Genomic DNA, 17,098 nt, shown 5'->3' with positions numbered 1-17,098 from the left:
AGTTTACCAATACCACAATTCAAATGTGTCAATTCTTCAGTCTTCCTTTTTTATTGTCCAGCTATTGCATGCCTGTAAGGCAATTGAAAAGACCATGGCTTGGGTCAGGAACACCTTAATCGTCAAAGAGACATCTCTGTTTTTTAGAACTTTAAAGAGATCTTTTTCTACAGATTTACCCAATGTGATAATGTTGTTTGATATCTTGACTCCTGCTTCCATGGATGTTGATTGTTAATTCAAGTAGAATGAAATCCTTGACAACTTCAGTTTTTCACTATTTATCGTGGTGTTGATTATTGACCCAGATTGAGGATTTTTGTTTTCTTTATGTTCAGGTTTTTTTATGTTCAAGTGTAATCCATACTGAAGGCTATAGTCTTTTACCTTCATCAGTAAGTGCTTCCAGTAGTCTTCATTTTCAGCAGGCAAGGTTGTGTCATCTGTGTATCGCAGGCTGTTAATAAGTCTTCCACCAGTCCTCACGCCGCGTTCTTCATCATATAGTTCAGCTTCTCAGATTATTTCTTCAGCATACAGAGTGAATAAGTGAGAGGATGCAATTCTACGGCATACCTCTTCCAGTTGTAACCCCCGCAGCATCCCCTTCTGTTCAAACAGCTGCCTCTTGATTTATATACAGATTCTGTATGGGCACAATTAAGTGTTCAGGAATTCCAGTTCTTCATAATGTCATTCATAATTTGTTGTGGAATTTAGAGACCCCTTGCTTGTAACATAAATAAATTATCTTGTGGGAAAAGAATGTCCTACGCCTTGCTTGCTGTACCAAAGTATTGTGGGAGCAGTTCATCAATTCTACATATTCACAAATCATGCTGTCATGATGTGTGACAGGTTACGTACCCCGTAGACAGACAGACACACACATCCCTGGTGTTAGGGTCCTGCAGACATAGTTTCATTCCTTTGTGTTCCCATAACATCTGGCCTGATGCCTTGCATGTAATTATTAATATTTGTTATAATCTTCTAAATGTCAAATATTATAAGATGACCATATAACTTATTATTTAAGAAGACCCTTCTAAAAGCCAAAGAGGCGTCTGTTAATAATTACTCTAGGACACTAGGCCATAAATCAGCAGTTTTTTTTATAGTCACTGTAACCTTAACTCACAGTCCCCCTCTAGTAGTGCCCTTGTCATTCTCTTTATAACCCAGCTTTTTAAAATGTAGCTTGTCATGCCTTTAAATATTCAATACTAATCCGCTCTTTCTTCTCATGTTCATGACCTCGCATCCCCTGGAGTTGTTTCCACACCCACTAATCCTCTGAGGCCACTCTCACAAAGCCACCCAAGTGTTGCTGGGAAATCTGCCGGCATACTCCTCACCTCACTGATGTCTCCGTAGCAGCTCCGTGGCCTCACTGTCCCCGTCAGCCTGTCTCTGTGGCATACCTCAGGCTCCTATGTAGCTTGCTTCTCTTCTCTCCCTGTTGGTATTCCCAAGCATTCTGTTTTTAGCTGTTATTGCTACTCTTTCCTTAGACTTCTGAATGGTTTCATCCACTCATGACATCACTAGACCTGTAAGACTGACCAATGCCTCTGAATATGTTTCCAGCCTAGAGTTCCCTGCTCTGAGCTCCAGATCCTTCTATCCCACCCCGTGACTTGCCTGCATTTGAACATCTCTGGGGCCTCTTAAACCTGTCAAACCCAAGCGAAACTCATCTTCCCTTTCTCACTCTTCCTCCACACCCATCCTCCCTGCTGTTGTCTCCCTCTCATCAGTAATCAGCGATGGCTGGATAAGCGGGGTTAGCCTGGCCTCCCCTGCCCGGGCTGTGTACAGACAACTAGTTTCCACTCCCACTGCCACAACTTTAGCTTTGTTGCTCCTCATTTTTTCCCCAGGATTATTCTAGTTGTTTTCTGCTTGATCTCCCAGCATCCAGTCTTTCCTGTCTCTATTCTACCTCCAGCCTTTTAAAAGTTCATTTTTCTAAAATGTAACTGACCTTGCCATCCCCCTGCATAAAAATCCTCCAAGGTGACCCATTCTCCTTCATGCTAAAACCTAAACTTTCTCTCCTGGTATCTGGGCTTGCTTATGCTTTTACCAGTCCCTGACCCCGGCAGTGTCTCCTCTAATCCACAGTGTCTCCTCTAATCCACAGTGTCTCCTCTAATCCACAGTGTCTCCTCTAATCCACAGTGCCGTCTGCGGGGACGCTATTCAGAGATATACTCCAGGTCACTGAGTGCCCCGCATGCTCTCTCCGCCTCTACTCCACTCACTGCCTGCCCCCACTTCCTTGTGCTCCCTCCTGCTCAGGCAGTACCCCCATACCTGCCTCCAGGAGGCCTGGCCACACCTCCATGCCTGTGCTCCTTGCTCAGGCACTGCCCCCATTCCTGCCTCCAGGAGACCTGGCCACACCTCCGTGCCTGTGCTCCTTGCTCAGGCACTGCCCCCATATCTGCCTCCAGGGGACCTGGCCACACCTCCATGCCTGTGCTCCTTGTTCAGGCATTGCCCCCATTCCTGCCTTCAAGAGGCCTGACCATACATACCTCCATGCCTATGCTCCTTGCTCAGGCACTGCCCCCATGTCCGCCTCCAGGAGACCCAGGCACACCTCCATGCCTTTGCTCCCTCCTGCTCAGGCACTGCCCCCATACCTGCCTCCAGGAGGCCTGGCCACACCTCCATGCCTGTGCTCCTTGCTCAGGCACTGCCCCCATATCTGCCTCCAGGGGACCTGGCCACACCTCCATGCCTGTGCTCCTTGCTCAGGCACTGCCCCCATTCCTGCGTCCAGAAGACCTGGCCACACCTCATGCTTGTGCTCCCTCCTGCTCAGGCACTGGCCCCGTACCAATGGGACAGTTCTTTTCTGTCTTATAAGGTCACTATTAGTCAGAATCAACTTGACAGCACACAACAACATAATAATAAATTAGGACCAGCCACTAAGTCCCCCCAATCAATTTTTCGTATCTCTTCATTTAAGCTCTAGTTGTTACAGAGAAACATGACTTACCTGCAACTGATAGAAAGGAAGGCTTCTTTTTCTTTGTCAAACCTCTCTCAGATTCACCACTAATAGACAACCAGGCTTTCCTTAGGAGGCACTGAAACCATCTGCAGTGACCGAAGGGCTCCGCTGGGCATGAACACAGGCCCTTTTCCTCATCACTTCTCTTCTTCAAAGAATGTATTTGGGAAAGGGACAGCCACAAGGTCCTGTACTCTCTTAAGGGATGTGGCTAAATCACAGTAATTCAGGTACTGTGCATGTTGGCCTTACACAGTAGTGTGACCCTGTGGAAACACTCATGTCAGAATTAGCAAGAGGGCAGAGGTTGTGTGAGTGAAAATGCCAAGCTAATAGAGATTTTAGGATTCCATTGTGTCCAATTAGATAACAACTTAGAATATCCAAGTCCTTAGTACCTGAAGTCCTTTGTCTGTTTTCCTTATGGCTTTCAGCCATAAATTTGGACTGTTACAAGCTGTTAGTGTGAATTCGGACTATAGTCTAAAAGTAACCACTAGAGTGATCTTCATCAGTGGTTATTTATAGCCTCTGAATTTTTTTTTTATACAGAATTAAGATTCTGCTGGCTCTGTCACATTTAAGTAGTATGGGCTTTTTCCCAGCTCTTTTTTTTTTTTTTTAGATAAACTTTCTTTCATAAGCTAATGTCACGATGTACTTTAATGTCCAAAATTTATTTACTCTTTCTCAGATTCCAGAACACTTAGACATTGTGTTTGTCTCACTTTTATAAACTGTATTTAGTTCAGTTCCTTGTGGAGTTTTGACTTCATAATTACTAACCTCAGTCTTGCATAGTCATATAGTCATTTTTACGTTTGTTTAAAGTTGGCCTAAGATCTCATGTAAAATGAAAAGCCAAGATAGTTTGACTGTTAATCTTCTAAAATAATTTTAATTAATAACTTTAATATTATCTTTATAAGTTTCATCTTCAAAAGCTGAATTTTGCAGATCATATAGGTAACTGATTATATATTGCCATGTTGTTGTATGCCATTGAATCAATTCCAACTCATAGCAACCCCATAAAAAAAAAAAACTAAAACTGTATATAATGATCTTTTTTCTTTTTTAATTTTATTGCCCTTTAGGTGTAAGTTTGCAGTGCAAATTAGTTCTCATTCAAAAATGTATAAACAAATTGTTTTGTGACATTGGTCGCAATCCCCACAGTGTGTCAGCACTCTCACCCTTCCCCTTTACACCCTGGGTTCCCCGTGTCCATTTGTCTAGCTTTTCTGTCCCTTTCCTGCCTTCTTATCTTTACTTTTGGGCAGGTGTTGCCCATGTGCTGGCATATACTTGATTGAGCTAAAAAACACATTCTTCACATGTGTTATTTGTTTTATAGGCCTGTCTGCGTGTGTTATTGTTTGTTTTGTAGTGTAGGCCTGTCTAATCTTTGGCTGAAAGGTGGACTTCGGGAGTAGCTTCAGTTCTGAGTTAGCAGGATGCCTAGAGACCATAGTCTCAGGGAATCCTCCAGTCTCTGTCAGACCTGTAAGTCTGGTCTTTTTTGTGAATTTGAATTTTGTTCTACATTTTTTTCCCACTTTGTTCAGAACCCTCTATTGTGATCCCTGTCAGAATGGACAGTGATGGTAGCTGGGCACCATCTAGTTCTTCTGGGCTCAGGCTGGTGGAGGCTGTGGTTCATCTGGTCCACTAGTCCTTTGGACTAATATTTTCCTTGTGTCTTCGGTTTTCTTCATTTTCCTTTGCTCCAAATGTGATGGGACCAATAGATGTATCTTAGATGACTGCTCACAAGCTTTTAAGACCCCAGACGCAACTCACCAAAGTAGGAGGTAGAACATTTCCTTTGTGAATTATGTTATACCAATTGACCTAGGTGTCCCCTGAGACCATATTCCCCTTCCCTCAGCCCCAGTAATTCAGTCCCTCCAAGGTGTTTGGATGTGTCTGGGAAGCGGCTTTGCCTTAGTCAGATTGTGCTGACTTGCTCTGTATTGTGTGTCGTCTGTCCCTTTACCAAAGTTAATACTTGTCTACTGTCTAGTTAGTGATTTCCCCTCCCCACCTCTGCCTTCCCTCCCTCTCTCATAACAATCAAAGATTGTTTCTTTTTTCTGTGTGTAAACCTTTTCTTGGATTTTTATAATAGTGGTCTCATACGGTATTTATTCTTTTGTGATTGACTTATATCACTCAGCAAAATGCCCTCCAGATTCATCCATGTTGTGAGATGTTTGCAGATTCATCATTGTTCTTTATTTTTGCGCAGTATTCTGTTGTGTATGTACCATAATTTGTTTATCCATTCATCTGTTGATGGGCGCTTACGTTGTTTCCACCTTTTGCTATTATGAATGATACTGCAGTGAATATGGGTGTGCATGTGTCTGTTTGCATGACAGCTCTTATTTCTCTAGGATATATTTCTAGGAGTGGGATTGCTGGATTGTTTGGTATTTGTATTACTAGCTTTTTAAGGAGGTGCCATATCACTTTCCATAGTGGTTATACCATTTTACATTTCCACCAGCATTGCATTGCACAAAAGTTCCAGTCTCCCTACAACCTTGCCAACATTTATTATTTTCTGGGTTTTTTGCTTTTTACTATTAGTGCCAGTTATATTGGGGTAAGATGGTATCTCATTGTAGTTTTGATTTGCATTTCTCTAATGGCTAATGTGGAAACCCTGGTGGTGTAGTGGTTAAGTGCTATGGCTTCTAACCAAGAGGTCGGCAGTTTGAATCCGCTAGGTGGTCCTTGGAAACTCTTTTGGGCAGTTCTACTCTGTCCTATAGGGTAGCTATGAGTCGGAATCGACTTGATGGCAGTGGGAATGGCTAATGTGGATCAAGAGGCAGTTGTTTGGACAGAACAAGGAGATACTGATTGGTTTAAAGTCAGGAAAGGTGTATGTCAGGGTTGTATGCTTTTATCATATCTGTTAAATCTGTATGCTGAGCAGATAATCCGAGAAGGTGGGCAATACGAAGAAGGACAGGGCATCAGGATTGGAGGAAGACTCATTAACAGTCTGCATTATGCAGATGATACAACATTGCTTGCTGAAAGTGAAAAGGATTTGAACCACTTACTAATGAAGATCAAAGACCACAGTCTTCAGTATGGATTACACCTCAACATAAAGAAAACAAAAATCCTCACAACTGGACCAATGAGCAACATCGTGGTTAAATGGAGAAAAGATTGAAGTTATCAAGAATTTCATTTTACTTGTATCCACAATCAACAGCCATGGAAGCAGCAGTCAAGAAATCAAACAACACATTGCGCTGGATAAATCTGCTGCAAAGGACCTCTTTTAAAGTGTTGAAAAGCAAAGATGTCACGTTGAAGACTAAGGCACACCTGACCCAAGCCATGGTATTTTCAGTCACATGGTATGCATGTGAAAGCTGAACAATGAATATGGAAGACCAAAGCAGATTTGACGCCTTTGAATTGTGGTGTTGGCAAAGAATATTGAATATACCATGGACTGCCAAAAGAACAAACAAATCTGTCTTGGAAGAAGTACAACCAGAATGCTCCTTAGAAGCAAGGATGGCAAGATCACGTCTTAAATACTTTGGCTCTGTTGTCAGGAGGGATCAGCCCGTGGAGAAGGACATCATAATTGGCAAAGAACAGGGTCAGCAAAAAAGAGGAAGACCCTCAGTGAGGTGGATTGACACAGTGGCTGCAACAATGAGCTCAAGCACAACAACGATTATAAGGATGGTGCAGGACCGAGCAGTGTTTCCTTCTGTTGTGCGTAGGGTCGCTATGAGTCGAAACTGACTCGACAGCACCTGACAACAACAACAGTGACTAATGATAGCAAGTATTTCATCATGTGTCCATTAACCACCTGAATGTCTTTTTTTTTTTTTTTGTGCTTTAAGTGAAAGTTTACAAATCAAGTCAGTCTCTCACACAAAAACTTATATACACCTTGCTACATACTTCCAATTGCTCTCCCCCTAATGAGACAGCCTGCTCCCTCCCTCCACTCTCTCTTTTCGTGTCTATTTTGCCAGCTTCTAACCTCCTCTACCCTCCCATCTTCCCTCCAGGGAGGAGATGCCAACATAGTCTCACGTGTCCACCTGATCCAAGAAGATCACTCCTCACCAGCATCTCTCTCCAACCCATTGCCCAGTCCAAACCCTGTCTGAAAAGCTAGCTTTGGGAATGGTTCCGGTCTTGGGCCAACAGAAGGTCTGGGGGCCATGACCACCAAGGTCTTTCTAGTCCCAGTCAGGCCATTAAGTCTGGTCTTTTTACGTGAATTTGGGGTCTGCATCCCACTGCTGTCCTGCTCCCTCAGGGGTTCTCTGTTGTGTTCCCTGTCAAGGCAGTCATCAGTTGTAGCCGGGCACCATCTAGCTCTTCTGGTCTCAGGCTGACGTAGTCTCTGGTTTATGTGGTCCTGTCTGTTGGGCTCGTAATTACCTTGTGTCCTTGGCATTCTTCATTCTCCTTTGATCCAGGTGGGTTAAGACCAATTAATGCATCTTAGATGGCCGCTTGCTAGCGTTTAAAACGCCGGAGGCCTTTTTCCAAGGTGGGATGCAGAATGTTTTCTTAATAGATTTTATTATGCCAATTGACTTAGATGTCCCCTGAAACCACTGTCCCTAAACCCCTGCCCTACTATGCTGGCCTTCAAAGCATTCAGTTTATTCTGGAAACTGCTTTGCTTTTCATTTAGTCCAGTTGTGCTGACTTCGCCTGTATTGTGTGTTGTCTCTCCCATCACCTGAAGTCATTCTTATCTACTGTCTAATTAGTGAATACTCCTCTTCCACCCTTCCTCCCTCCCCTCTCTCGTAGCCATCAAAGAATATTTTCTTCTCTGTTTATACTGTTTCTTGAGTTCTTATAATAGTGATCTTGTACAATATTTGTCCTTTTGCCTCTGACTAATTTCACTCAGCATAATGCCTTCCAGGTTCCTCCATGTTATGAAATGTTTCACAGATTCATCACTGTTCTTTACAGATGCATAGTATTCCATTGTGTGAATATACCATAATTTATTTATCCATTCATTCGTTGACGGGCACCTTGGTTGCTTCCGTCTTTTTGCTATTGTAAACAGTGCTGCAGTGAACATGAGTGTGCAAATATCTGTTCGTGTAAAGGCTCTTATTTCTCTAGGATATATTCCAAGGAGTGGGATTGCTGGATCGTATGGTAGTTCTATTTCTAGCTTTTTAAGGAACCACCAAATCGATTTCCAAAGTGGTTGTACCATTTGACATTCCCACCAGCAGTGTATAAGTGTTCCAGTCTCTCCACAGCCTCTCCAACATTTATTGTTTTGTGTTTTTTGGATAAATGCGAGCCTTGTTGGAGTGAGATGGAATCTCATTGTAGTTTTGATTTGCATTTCTCTAATGGCTAATGATCGTGAGCTTTTCCTCATGTATCTGTTAGCTACCTGAAATGTCTTCTTTAGTGAAGTGTCTGTGCATACCTTTTGCCCATTTTTTAATTGGGTTATTTGTCTTTTTGCAGTTGAGTTTTTGCAGTATCATGTAGATCTTAGAGATCAGGTGCTGATCGGAAATGTCATAGCTAAAAACTTTTTCCCAGTCTATAGGTTTTCTTTTGTTGCTGTCTTTCTATTTGTTCAACTTGTAGGGGTAATTCTTTGATTTTGGCCCTTCTTTTTGGATGTGTGCATTTATTGATATAAATTGACCTCTGAGTACTGCTTTTGCTGTGTCCCAAAGGTTCTGATATGAAGTGTTTTCATTCTCACTGGATTCTATGAATTTCTTTATTCCATCCTTAATGTCTTCTATTATCCAGTCTTTTTTGAGCAGGGTATTGTTCAGTTTCCAAGTGTTTGATTTCTTTTGCCCGCTTTTTCTGTTATTGATTTCGACTTCTATGGCCTTATGGTCAGAGAAGATGCTTTGTAATATTTCAATGTTTTGGATTCTGCTAAGGCTTGCTTTATGACCTAATATGTGGTCTATTCTAGAGAATGTTCCATGTGTACTAGAAAAGAAAGTATACTTGGTTGCTCTTGGGTGGAGTATTCTGCATAAGTCTATGAGGTCAATTTGGTTGATTGTGGCATTTAGATCTTCCATGTCTTTATTGAGCTTCTTTCTGGATGTCCTGTCCTTAACTGAAAGTGGTATGTTCAAGTCTCCTACTGTTATTGTGGATCTGTCCATTTCACTTTTCAGTGCTGATAGAGTTTGTTTTATGTATCTTGCAGCCCTGTCATTGGGTGCATAAATATTTAATATGGTTATATCTTCTTGGTATATTGTCCCTTTAATCATTATATAGTGTCCTTCCTTATCGTTTATGATGGATTTAAGTTTAAAGTCTAGTTTGTCAGAAATTTAATATTGCCACTCCTGCTCTTTTTTGTTTGTTGTTTGCTTGATATATTTTTTTTTTCCATCCTTTGAGTTTTAGTTTGTGTCTCTAAGTCTAAGGTATGTCTCTTATAGGCAGCATGTAGATGGATCATGTTTTTTAATCCATTCTGCCACTCTCTGTCTCTTTTTTGGTGCATTTAGTCCATTTACATTCAGCGTAATTATGGATAGGTATGTCTTTTTTTGTGTTGTTGACAGTTTCTTTTTCCCACTTAATTTTATGTGCTGAGTAGATTATCTTTAAATATTGTCCTTTCCTCATATTCCTTGTTGTTGATTTTGTTTCTGCTGAGTCTCTATTTTTCTCTTGTATTTTATTTTGATGAGTAGGATAGTTTGTCTCCTTTGTGGTTACCTTGTTATTTACCTCTATTTTTCTAAATTTAAACCTAAATTTTATTTCTTTGTATCTCCGTATCTTCCTCTCCATATTGAAGGTCTATGATTACATTTCTTAGTCCCTCTTTATTGTTTTAATGTTGTCCTCTTTTATATAATAGCATCGCTGTTACCCTGTTTTGAGCTTTTTTTTTTTTTTAATCTTGCTTTGTTTTTTTTTATTTCCCTGTCTTGGTTGACTTCTGATTGCTCTGCCCATTGTTCTAGTCTTGGGTTGATACCTGATATTATTGATTTTCTAATGAATTCAGCTCAGGTGTCCAGGTAGCTGATCATCAAGTATGTGGTACAGGCTCTGTCCTATAGTCTTAGAGGGGCAGGGGTGATTGGCGTAGGTACCGGTATCTGGTTGCAGCAGAGGTCACGCTCTGAACAAGGCAGGGGGTTGAGAACCGACCCCCAAGTGTCTCTGAGGAAAGCGCGTCCCTGTTTCCTAGAGCGTGCAGGTGAGTGGGTTCTGCAGACAGACCATGGGCACCCAGTGTTTTTGGTTGTAAGGACTGGGAGTTACCAGTTATCCTTAGACCCTTGTCGTGGGTGGCTGGGTGACCTGAGTGGAGCTACCAGTCCTTAGACCCCTGATGTGGGTAAAAAAAGATGTGTTTAATAGGCAAAGCAGTGTCAAACATCAAACACCCACCTCTCCACTGCACAGCTGAAACGGTTGGAGTCTGCCAACAAGGGCCTATTCTCCTGAAATAGGCCCGCACATGTCCATGCAGAGGGGAAAGGTGCTCAAAGTCCACAGACCGTTTGTGCCTGGACAGGAGCCGCTTCTGTCCTGAGCTCCCCCAGTTAGTGGAGTTGGCAAATTATCTTTTCCCCCAAATGCAAATTTTTTCCTTCTCCAGCGCCGGGAGGATGGCTCTAGGTGCTCAGCAGTGCCTATCTCAGGCCCAGGGGATTCGGCTGCTGAAGCCGGCTTGGGGGTGGGGGTGGGGGTGCTGTAAAATACACGCAAGTACTTAGCTTTTGCCGAGAGCGCCATTCTTCTCTGGTTCCGGAAGTGTGAGTAGAGTGTGTGGCTGGCTGCTTCTCCCTGAGGAAACTGCGGCTGAACGCTAGTACCAGCCCGCCGCTGCCGCTCTGGGAATGGTGCCCGAGGGCTGCCCAGAATTCAGATCTGGTAACTCCTCGCTGCTTCTGAACTGTCTCTTTCTCCCCCTGCCCCTCTGTTCAGTTTCTAAGCTTGCCTTTGATGCTCAGGGCTCCTAGTTTGTCATAAATATACTCGTTTCACTTGCTTTTTGGGTCTTTGTTGTTAAGAGGGCTCACCAGAATCGTCTGTCTATTCCACCATCCTGGCTCCACCCTCCCTGAATATCTTCTTTGGTGAAGTGTCTATTCATATCCTTTGCCCATTTTTTAAATGGATTTTCTTTTTGTCATTGAGGTGTTAAAGTATTCTATAGATTTTAGAGATTAGACCCTTGTCAGATATGTCGGAGTCAAAAAATTTTCCCCAGTCTGTAGGTTCTCTTTTTACTCTTTCGGTGAAGTCTTTTATCTTTAGTTTTTCGGAGCTCCCAGTTACCTAGTTTATCTTCTGGTGTTTGTGCATATTTGGTTATGGTTTGGTTATGGTTATGCCGTGTGTTAGGGCCCCTAGCATTGTCCCTATTTTTTTTCAAGGATCTTTATTGTTTTTAGGTTTTATATTTAGGCTTTTGTTCCATTTTGAGTTAATTTTTGTTTATGGTATGAGATATGGGTCCCCTTTCATTTTTTTACAGATGGACATGCAGTTTTTCCCGTACTGTTAGTTAAAAAGACCATCTTTTCCTCATTTAATGGACTTTGGACCTTTGTCAATGACCAGCTGACCGTAGGTGGATGAATTTGTGTCTGGGTTCTCGATTCTGTTCCATTGTTCTGATTGTGGCTGTATAGTAAGTTCTGAAATCAGGTAGTGTGAAGCTGCTTCTCCGGGGCCCCCTTCCTTTCCCTATGAAGTTGATCATTTATTTTTCCATCTTATTAAAGAATGCTCTTGGTATTTGGATCAGGATTTCATTATATCTGTAGGTCACTTTGGGTAAAATTGACATTTTCACCATGTTAAGTCTACCTATTCATGAGCATGGTCTGTTTTCCCATTTATGTCCATTATGTGGTTGTCTTTTGGTTTCTTGCAATAGTGTTTTGTAGTTTTCTTTGTACTGGTCTTTCATATCCCTGGTTTGATTTATTCCTAAGTATTATATCTTTTGGGGGGATATTATAAATGGTGTTGTTGTTCTGATTTACTTCTCAAAGCTCTCTTTGTTGGTGTATAGGAACCCAGCTGATTTTTTATGTTCATCTTGTATCCGGCTACTCTGCTGAATCTTTCTATTAGTTCCAGTAGTTTTCTTATGGAATCTTTGGGATTCTGTATGTATAGGATCATGTCATCTGCAAATAAGGATAGTTCTACTTCTTCCTTACCAATTTGGATGCCCTGTATTTCTTTTTCTTGCCTTATTGCTCTAGCTAGGACTTCCAGCACAAGGTTAAATAGCCGTGATGATAAAGGGCATCCTTGTCTTGTTCCTGTTCTCAGGCAGAATGCTTTCAGCCTTTCCCTGTTGAGACTGATGGTTGTTGGTTTTGTATAGATGCCGTTTATTATGTTGAGGAATTTCCCTTCTATTCCTATTTTACCGAGAGCTTTTATGAGGAATGGGTGTTGGACTTTATCAGATGCCTTTTCCACATCAATTGAGATGATCTTGTGATTCTTTTCTTTTGTTATATTTATGTGGTAGGTTACGCGGATTCATTTCCAATGTTGAGTCATCCTTGCATACCTGGTATCAATCCCACTCGGTCTTGGTGTCTTCTTTTTTTGATATGATGCTGAATTCTATTGGATAGAATTTTGTTGAGCCTTTTTGCATCTATATTCTTGAGACAATTGAAAGAAAAACCAAACCCATTGCCTGTCAAGTCGATTACAACTCATAGTGACCCAAAAGGACAGGGTAGAATTGTCCCATAGGGCTTCCAAGGAGCAGCCAGTGGATTCAAACTGCCAACTTTTTGGTTAGCAGACAAACTCTTAACCACTGTGCCCTTAGGCCTCCTTCATGAGACATATTGGCCTGTAATTTTCTTTTTTGTGTGTGTGTGGTGTCTTTGCCTGACTCCGACTCATAGCAACCCTATGAGTCGGAATTGATTCGAAGGCGTTCGGTTTTTTGGCTTGCCTGACTTTGGTATCAGGGTTATACTGGCTTCGTAGAATGAATTTGGGAGTATTCCTCCCCTTTTCTGTGCTCTGAAATAATTTGAGCAGTACTGAATGTTTGGTAGAAATAATTTGAGCAGTACTGAATGTTTGGTAATAGAGCCATCCGGGCCAGAGCTTTTGTTGTTGTTGCTGTTGTTGTTGGGAGTTCATTACTTTTGCAGTATCTTTCCTTGTTACAGGTTTGGTCAGATTTTCTGTCTTAGTTTATGTTAGTTTAGGTAGGCAGTGTGTTTCTAGAAATTTATCCATTTCGTCTAGGTTTTCAAATTTGTTGGAGTACAGTTTTTCATAGTCTTCTGTTATGATCCTTTTTTATTTCAGTTGGGTCTGTTGTAATGTCCCCCATCCCATTTCTTACTTGGGTTATTTACCTACTCTTCTGTTTTTGTTTTGTCAGTTTAGCTTATGGTTTGTTGATTTTGTTGATCTTTTCAAAGAACCAGTTTTGTTCTTGTTGATTCTTCCGGTTGTTTTCCTGCTCTCTCTTTCATTTATTTCAGCTCTAATCTTTATTATTTCCTTTCTTCTGGTGATAGTGGGCTTCTTTTGCTGTTGTCTTTCTCTTTGTTCAAATTGTAGGCCTAACATTTTGATTTGAGCCCTTTTCTTCTTTTTTGATATGTGCGTGTATTGCTATAAATTGACCTCACGCCTTCGCTGTGTCCCCAGAGGTTTTGATATGATGTGTTTTCACTCTTACTTGATTCTAGGAATATTTTTTATTCCCTCTTTGATTTCTTCTATCACCCAGTTGTTTTTAAGCAAGGTATTAATTCAGTTTCCATATAATCTTCCTGTTACTGATTTCTACTTTTATGATGTGACCACAGAGAATGCTTTGTATTATTTCAGTGTTTTGGATTTTGTAGAGGGTTACTTTGTGGCCTAAAGTGTGGCCTATTCTGGAGAATGTTTCATGTGCATTGGAAAAGAATACATACTTTGCTGCCGTTGGATGGAGTGTTCTATATATGTCTGTGTGATCAGGTTTGTTGATTTTGGCCTTTAGATCTTCTGTATCTTTGTTGTGTTTGTTTCTAGATGTTCTGTCATTTACCTAGAGTGGTGTGTTGAAGTCTCCTACTATTATTGTGGAACTGTCTATTTCTCTTTTCAATGCTGTTAGAGTTTGTTTTATGTATTTTGGAACCCCATATTTGGGTGCATAGATACATATTAAGATTATGTCTTCTTGATTGATTGTCCCTTTAATCATTATATAATATCCTTCCGTGTCTTTTATGGTTGATTTTACCTAAAAGTCTATTTTATCTGAGATTACTCTCACTCTTTTTTGTTACTGTTTTCTCGATTTATTTTTTCTGTCCTTTGATTTTAATATATTTATGTTTTTGTGTCTAAGGTGTATCTCTTGTAGACAGCACATAGATTGTGATTTTTTTGTTGTTTTAATGCATTCTGACTCTTTGTCTCTTTACAGGTATATTTAAGCCATTTATATTCAGCATGAATATTGATAGATATGAGTTTATTGCTGTCATATTGTTGTGTTTTTTTGGTCATGCTGACATTTTCTTTGTTCCTACTACTTCCCTGTGCTGAGTTTCTTTTGTTTGTGGATTTCCTTTTCTTTCATTATTATATACCTTCTGTTTACTGAGTTTTTATGTTTTTCTTCCTTTGTATTCTGATGAGTAGGGTGGTTAGCTTTCTTTGTGGTTATCTTGAAATTTATCCTTATCTTCCTAAGTTTGAACCAGTCTTTTATTACTTAATATCACCTTGACTTCCTCTGTGTTGGAAAGTACTTTCTAAAAGTTTCACCAATAAACTCTATTTTCGGCCATTTGATAACCACATCAATTTTTTTTTTTTTAATCCAAGAAATGTCAAAGAACGAAGCTTTGGTTGATCAAATAGACTAACAGTTACCAGAAATAACATTTAGAATATTGTGAAATACATGGTACATAACAATCTTCTCTGTCATTTTATCTTCTGAAATTATCCAGAAGACTCTTGTGATCCTTCCAGGACTGTAAGGACATCATTACGAACACCATGTTTTCTGGTCTGATTTTTTGGGAAACATTTTAATTTCTACCGTCTCTCTGGATTTGGAGCATCAATATTGGCCCACAATGACTCAGCCTTTCTCTTGTTTCCCACCTCTCTCAATCTTGACTGTATCCTCGTTACTGAGCAGTGTGGCACTTTATTACTTGTGCTTTTGATCAAACCAGATTCCTGTTAAGTGAACTTCATCTTTGAAGAGAGAAGTGCAAATCAATGGTCTTTTTCTTTACTAAACTCTGAAGGAACATTTATCAGTTCTTGGGATTATTTTTTCTAATTTCATTTTAAAAGTATTGTGAGGGGGATTTTAATAGTCTTGTATTTTTTTGATCCACTTATAAACAAAATGAAATCTTACTCTTTTTAAAGGAGGATTATCCTAGTCCATCATCACCAGTCCATCTTTCTGTAATCAGCTTCTTTATTTAACTTAATTGTTTTTTGAACATTTTCACCTTTTTTATAAGCAGTTTTATATGTTGAAGTCAGTACTGTGAACCATTTGTACAGTACTTTGGACATTTGCTTATAATTTCTTTGTCTGCCAAACATTTTTCAATAAAGCTAAATTTTGGCTCTAATGGTCTTAAATGTGAAATTTATTAACCTTGACATGACCGGTGGCCTACATATTTTCTTCATTGCATGTCTTATCTGCTAAGGTATTTATTTTATTGTATATTAAATTGATGTCTGTAAACTATGCTATTTGGCATTATTGTGCAAATAACCTAAGTTTTTGTTTTTTTTTTTTAATTTACGAACATGCATAAAAATAGAACAGGAAAACAAATTCTCATTGACTGATCAGCTAGCTTCAGCATTTAGCTCTCATGGCCAGCCTTGTTTTATGTATGCCTCTCTACTGCCCCTACCCCTGGGATGTATTATTTTGAAGTGAATCCCAGACATGAGATTATTTCACCCATATATAAATAAGGACTAATTTTTTTTTTTTTTTTTCAAAAAACAACCAGAATACCATTATCAGATCTGGAAAAAATTAGCAATAATTCCTTAATTTCATCAACTATCTAGTCAGAATTCACCATTCTCAACGACCCTATGGGACAGAGTAGAACTGCCCCCATAGGGTTTCCAAGGAGTGGCTGGTGGATTTGAACTGCCAACCTTTTGGTTAGCAGATGAGCTCTTAACCACCGTGCTGCCAGGGTTCCTTTAGACAGTTTATTCAAATCAGTATCCAGTCAAGGTCTGCATATTATTTTGGCTGTTAAGTCTCTTAACTCTCTAGTGCCCTCTTTTCAGTCGTTTGTTGAATGAATCAGGTTGTTTGCTCTATAGATTTTCTTGCATTCTGATTTTTCAGAATGTTTCCTCATGGTGTCATTTAACAGCTTCTGCTATTCCTTGTGTTTCCTATAAATTGTGGTTACTAAAGCTTTATCAATTTCAGGTTTGCTTTTTATTTTTTATGTTTGCTTCCATCAGGTGACACTTAGTTTTAGGTTTGTTTTTTTTCTCTTTTTGTGATGTTAAGATTGTAAATTGGATTCCAGTGTTATTAGCTTCATCCACCCTTTAAAAATTCATCATATACTTTCCTCTGATGGTGTTAGCACCATTGGTCATTACTGCCATTATCTATTATTGCATTAAGGATTGCACAATAATGATTATTAGCTGGACCATTTACATAAATAAAATTTTTTACCAACTGTGTTGTTATTCTGCTCATACAAGAAAGGCAGGATAAATGTTTGATTTTTTCATTACTTAGTAGTTTTCAGAATTAGTTGGTTCCTTAGCATTTTTCAAAGGTAAACAATGGTATTTTTTATTGTCTTTATGAACTCATGGATCTGAACATATTCATTATAGTAGTTATTTTTTTAATAATAGAATGATTCCATCTTTGACCAGGGGAGTCACTTCAAGTTGGCTTTTGAGTCCTGAGGTTGCAGCCCTAGTAGCCTTGGAGTACTTCCTTGCTTTCTAGTATGGCAGGTGCACACACACATCATGTACTTCCCTGTCCCAGACATAGATCAG

At 40.1% G+C, this 17,098-nt stretch overlaps 1 protein-coding gene across 4 annotated transcripts in view; it reads left to right on the top strand.

Annotated features, from left to right (window-relative positions):
- EXOC2 (exocyst complex component 2) overlaps positions 1-17,098 on the top strand; it is a 313,056-nt gene that overhangs the window by 255,936 nt on the left and 40,022 nt on the right. The window lies entirely within an intron of this gene.

This window comes from Elephas maximus, chromosome 1, assembly GCF_024166365.1.
Source record: "Elephas maximus indicus isolate mEleMax1 chromosome 1, mEleMax1 primary haplotype, whole genome shotgun sequence".
NCBI lineage: Eukaryota > Metazoa > Chordata > Mammalia > Proboscidea > Elephantidae > Elephas > Elephas maximus.
The sequence above is the reverse complement of the archived record's forward strand: the minus strand, read 5'-3'. Positions and strand labels throughout refer to the sequence as shown.